The sequence below is a fragment of the Oryx dammah genome, unplaced genomic scaffold, assembly GCF_014754425.2.
Source record: "Oryx dammah isolate SB20612 unplaced genomic scaffold, SCBI_Odam_1.1 HiC_scaffold_27, whole genome shotgun sequence".
NCBI classification, from domain to species: domain Eukaryota; kingdom Metazoa; phylum Chordata; class Mammalia; order Artiodactyla; family Bovidae; genus Oryx; species Oryx dammah.
The window spans coordinates 49,567,252-49,573,801 of NW_024070211.1; positions in this window are offsets into that span (position 1 = coordinate 49,567,252).

A 6,550-nucleotide genomic window follows, 5' to 3' on the forward strand; every position below is an offset into this window, starting at 1 on the left:
GAGAAATGGGTCAGCAGGGGATCACCTCAGCGATAGGGGCACTGGCAGCAGCAGTCAAGGAAGGGCTCCCTTGTCATAAGCCCTCTTTTCAGTTCGGTTCAGTCGCTCAGTCGTGTCCGACTCTTCTTTGCAACCCCATGAATTGCAGCACACCAGGCCTCCCTGTCCATCACCAACTCCCAGAGTTCACTCAGACTTACATCCATCGAGTCAGCGATGCCATCCAGCCATCTCATCCTCTGTCATCCCCTTCTCCTGTCCCCAGTCCCCCCCAGCATCAGAGTCTTTTCCAATGAGTCAACTCTTCGCATGAGGTGGCCAAAGTACTGGAGTTTCAGCTTCAGCATCATTCCTTCCAAAGAAATCCCAGGGCTGATCTCCTTCAGAATGGTCTGGTTGGATCTCCTTGCAGTCCAAGGGATTCTCAAGAGTCTTCTCCAACACCACAGTTCAAAACCATCAATTCTTCGGTGCTCAGCTTTCTTCACAGTCCAACTCACATCCATACATGACCACTGGAAAAACCATAGCCTTGACTAGACAGACCTTTGTTGGCAAAGTAATGTCTCTGCTTTTCAACATGCTGTCTAGGTTGGTCATAACTTTTCTTCCAAGGACTAAGGGTCTTTTAATTTCATGACTGCAGTCACCATCTGCAGTGATCCTCAGCAATCAATGCAAAGAAATAGAGGGAAACAACAGAATGGGAAAGACTAGAGATCTCTTCAAGAAAATTAGAGATACCAAGGGAACATTTCATGCAAAGATGGGCTCAATAAAGGACAGAAATGGTATGGACCTAACAGAAGCAGAAGATATTAAGAAGAGGTGGCAAGAATACACAGAAGAACTGTACAAAAAAGATCTTCACGACCAAGATAATCATGATGATGTGATCACTCACTTAGAGGCGGACATCCTGGAATGTGGAGCCCTCTTTTATGTCGCTGTTAACATGACATATGAGTGCTGGGTCGCCTCAAGCCAAACAACTACCAGTTTGGTTCAGTTGCTCAGTCGTGTCTTGCCGGGGTCCAGCCCCAGTGGATCCAGGGAATTTGAAGTGGGGACGGCGTTGGTGAGGAAAACTTATTTATTTATTAATATAAGATTAGATTAGGAAGAAATAGTGTAGTAGAAAAATTAAGTGGAGAAAGAAGGCTGAATAACTTGGTTTACGTGGGAAGCCAATAAAGTTCCAGACAAGGAGCTTGCACCATCTATGTTAGGCCACCGGCGTCCTCTTGAATATCGGGGGGTGCCCCGCCTTGGGCTCCCCCTCGTGTGGATCTTAAAAGCCGGGACAAGTAAGTAGACATGGTGGGCCTCCACGCCCCAGATGGGAATTCAGCCAGAAATTAGAGAGGAGACACAGGGGAAACCAGTCCAGCGACTGGCCCCGGCCTCTATTGTCTAGAAAGGCCTTTTATACCTTTTTGATTGTACATAGAGATCAATGGGTAATACAAAATTATGCAGTGTTAGCAGCCCAGACTCTTATCAAAACCAGGCTTTTCTCTCTGCATACCTAGTTGTATACACAAGTCTTAGGTAATTTACATCATCTTCCGGCCAAAAGGGCCAATTAACATTTTACAGCTTTTTTTTTCTGATAAGGGTTTGTCAACCAGAAGACTTATTTGTGTTGATCTTCCCAAAGTCTGGTTCCACTCTCAGAAAGCACTAAATAAAGTTACATTCTTACATAGCAAGGACACAAGAGGAGTGCAGTGATATATAACAAAGAGAAAAGTAATTAACTCAAAAGTCTAGTGTTGCTAACATCAAAACTACTATATATCTTTTTCTGTATCCCATTTACATTGATTAACATCCTCCCAGGTGCCTAAAAGATAAAGAATATGGAGGTCTGGCGGCAATCATTGAATCAACAGTGAAAACCTGTCACCAATATTATTTTTAGCTCTTTAGAAAAGGCTCTGTATCTTAAGATGCTTTAAGCTCTGTGCCTCTCGTGGTTGGGGGCCTGTAAGCAATTCACAAGCTGTAAGAGGTCCAGGGGAACCTGTTAGGCAAGCTAGAGAGCTATCAGAGGGGTTTTAACTGAAACATCCCTTTCAAATGCAGAAGACTAAAGCCCTGATTTGATTTTTTCCAGAGAATATTAGAAGAGTGGAAAAGTAGGCAGATTCTTATTTTTGGGGGGGTGGATGCTCGGGAAATTCCAGGGGGAAAACCTGAGGTCTGATTAGCCTTGCCATCAGAGCTCTGCCGCATGACCTTGTCACGGGTAAAATTCCTCACGCTGGCTCCTGGCAGTGTCTGACTCTGCAACCCTATGGACTGCAGCATGCCATCACCAACTCCCGTAGTTTACTCAAACTCAGGTCCATTGAGTCGGTGATGCCATCCAACCATCTCATCATCTGTCATCCCTGTCTGCTCCCGACTTCAATCTTTTCCAGCATCAGGGTCTTTTCAAATGAGTCAGCTCTTCGTATCAGGTGGCCAAAGTATTAGAGTTTCAGCTTCAGCATCAGTCCTTCTAATGAATATTCAGGACTGATTTCCTTTAGGATGGACTGGTTGGATCTCTTTTCAGTCCAAGCGACTCTTTAAGAGTCTTCTCCAACACCACAGTTCAAAAGCATCAATTCTTTGGCACTCAGCTTTCTTTATAGTCCAACTGTCACATCCATACATGACTACTGGAAAAACCATAGCTTTGACTAGACAGAACTTTGTTGAGAAAGTAATGTCTCCGCTTTTTAATATGCTGTCTAGGTTGGTCATAATTTTTCTTTCAAGGAGCAAATATCTTACTTTTATGGCTTCAGTCACCATCTGCAGTGATTTTGGAGCCCAAAAAAGTAAAGTCTGTCACTGTTTCCACAGTTTCCCCATCTGTTTACCATGAAGTGTTGGGACCAGATACCATGATCTTCGTTTTCTGAATGTTGAGCTTTAAGCCAACTTTTTCACTCTCTTTCATTTTCATCAAGAGGCTTCTTAGTTCTTCTTCACTTTCTGCCATAAGGGTGGTGTCATCTGCATATCTGAAGTTATCGATATTTCTCCCGGCAATCTTGATTCTGGCTTGTGCTTTATCCCTCCCAGCATTTCTCATTTTGCATTTTGCATTTAAGTTAAATAAGCAGAGTGACAATATACAGCCTTGACATACTCCTTTTCCTATTTGGAACCAGTCTGTTGTCCATGTCCAGTTCTAACTGTTGCTTCCTGGCCTGCATACAGATCTCTCAGGAGGCACATCAGGTGGTCTGGTATTCCCATCTCTTGAAGAATTTTCCACAGTTTGTTGTGATGCACACAGTCAAAGGCTTTGGCATAGTCAATGAAGCAGAAGTAAATGTTTTTCTGGAACTCTCTTGCTTTTTCAATGATCCAACAGATGTTGGCAATTTGATTTCTAGTTCCTCTGCCTTTTCTAAATCCAGCTTGAACATCAGGAAGTTCACAGTTCACATACTGTTGAAGCCTAGCTTGGAGAATTTTGAGCATTTCTTTGCTAACATGTGAGATGAGTGCAATTGTGCAGTAGTTCGAGCATTCTTTGGCATTGCCTTTCTTTGGGATTGGAATGAAAACTGACCTTTTGCAGTCCTGTGGCCACTGCTGAGTTTTCCAAATTTGCTGGCATGTTAAGTGCAGCACTTTCACAGCATCATCTTCCAGGGTTTGAAATAGCTCAACTGGAATTCCATCACCTCCACTAGCTTTGTTCGTAAGGCCCACTTGACTTCACATTCCAGGATGTCTGTCTCTAGATGAGTGATCACACCATCATGATTATCTGGGTCATGAAGATCTTTTTTGTACAGTTCTGTGTATTCTTGCCACTCTTCTTAATATCTTCTGCTTCTGTTAGGTCCATACTTTTTCTGTCCTTTATTGAGCCAAACTTTGCTTGAAATGTTCCCTTAGTATCTCTAATTTCCTTGAAGAGATCTCTAATCTTTCCCATTCTATTGTTTTCCTCTATTTCTTTGCATTGATTGTTGAGGAAAGCTTTCTTGTCTCTCCTTGATAGTCTTTGGAACTCTGGATTCAAGTGGATATAGCTTTCCTTTTTTCCTTTGCCTTTCGCTTCTCTTTTTTTCATAGCTCTTTATAAGGCCTCCTCAGACAACCATTTTGCCTTTTTTGCATTTCTTTTTCTTGGGGATGGTCTTGATCCCTGCCTCCTGTACAATGTCATGAACCCCCATCCATAGTTTTTCAGGCACTCTATCAGATCTAATCCCTTGAATCTATTTATCATGTCCACTATATAATTGTAAGGGATTTGATTTAGGTCATATGTGAATGGTCTAGTGGTTTTCCCTACTTTCTTCAGTTTGAGTCTGAATTTGGCAATAAGGAGTTCATGATCTGAGCCAGTCAGCTCTCAGTCTTGTTTTTGCTGACTGTATAGAGCTTTTCCATCTTTGGCTGCAAAGAATATAACCAATCTGATTTCAGATATAGTAGATAATCAAGTACCAGAGATAGTAGGTAATCAGCTATCAGCAAATAATTAGATTAAAGCTTTTCTGAGCAAGGCCCTGTCCACTAGAGCAAGACCCAGTTTTTCCCACCACCAGTCCCCATCAGAAAGCTTACACAACCTCTTAGCCTCCTCCATCGGAGGGCAGACAGAAGAAACACGAATAAACATAGTCCCACAGTGGCTAAAATGAAAACCACCTTACAGGAAGTTACCCACAATGAAAAAGCAGAATATCACAGATGAAGAGACAAGATAAAAACCCTAGAAAAACAACTAAGAAGTGGAGATAGGCAACCTTCCAGAAAAAGAATTCAGAGTAATGATAAGGAACTTGATCTAGGATCTCAGGAAAACAATGGAAAAGATGAAGAAATGTTTACCAAAGACCTACAAGAACTAAAGAACAAACAGAGATGAATAGAAGGAGTCAGTAGCAGAATAACTGAGGCAGAAGAATGGATAAATGACCTGGAGAACAGAATGGTGGAAATCACTGCTGCAGAACAGAATATACCAAAAAAGAATGAAAAGAAAGGAAGACAGCCTAAGAGACCTCTGTGCCAGCATTAAATGCACCAACATTCGCATTATTGGGGTCCCAGAAGAAGAGAGAGAGAAAGGACAATGAGAAAATATTTGAAGAGAGAATAGCTGAAAACTTCCCCAACATGGGAAAGGGAATAGTCAACCAAGTCCAGAAAGCACAGAGTCCCAGTCAGTGTAAACCCAAGGAGGAACACATCAAGATACATAATAATCAAACTGACAGAAGTTAAAGGTAAAATATTAAAAGCAACAAGGCAAAAATGACAACACACAAGTGAACTCCCATCAGGCTATAGCTGACTTTTCAACAGAAACTACAAGCCAGAAGGGAATGGCATATCTATATATTTAAAGTGATGAAAGGGAAGAACCTATAACCAAGAATACTCTACCCAGCAAGACTCTCTTTCAGATTTGATGGAGATACCAAAAGCTTTCCAGGCAAGCAAAAGTTGCAAGAATTCAGCACCACAAAGTCAGCTTTACAACAAATGCTAAAGGAACTTCTCTAGGCAGGAAACACAAGAGAAGGAAAAGACCTACAGAAAATAAACCCAAAACAATTAAGAAAACAGTAATAGGATCATATATATTGATAATTACCTTAAATGTAAATGGATTTAATGCACTAACCAAGAGATATAGACAGGCTGGACAGATGAAAATGTGCATGTATGCATTTCTACTTACATCAGTCTACTTGACCCACCCAAATTGTTTATGTAATTATTTTGTATTGTTAGGTTAATCATGTTCCCATGATTAGCTAATTAACTAATTTTTTGTCTGGCTATTGATTGTGAAAACTGATAAAATATCTTTTACGATTGTGATTATGTAACTATTACTCACTCAGTACCATTGTAACACGATTGGTCAACACAAAAGTAATAGAACTCTATATCACCAAAATTACCATGTAATAATAAAACCTGTAATCACTTTTTAAAATTCAGATGCATATCAGAATTATCCTGGAAAGTTTTGGAAAATACAAATGCCCTGGTATTGCTCTTTCTTTTGCCAGGACTCTAGATATCTTTCTAATGAGCAACCATGTTTAAAAACAACTAGATTATATGATGATCTTTTACTTTTATCTAGTTTGTTTTACTTTTTCTATTTCATATTCAGTGCTCTCATTTCATTTAGTTTATATTTTCCAATTTCTCCATCTCTGTTTTTTTTAATGTTCTTTCTCAAGCCTTTATCAAGCGTAGTAGAAAAGCTTTTGTATACATATATATATATAATGTTAATATATAAGAAAACTTACATATTTTTGCCTAAGAAATTTATGACATTTTGATTCCACTTGTTTGACTTACTATGAATAGAATGTTAGATTCCTAATTTTAAAAAATAGATGTGCAACAAGCAACAAAGGTTTACTCTAGCACAAGGAACTGTAGTCACTATCTTGTAATAACCTATAATGAAAAATAACTTCAAAAATAATATGTATGTATAACTGAATCACTTTGCTGTGCATCTGAAACATTGCGTGTCAACTATACTTCAATAAAATATATA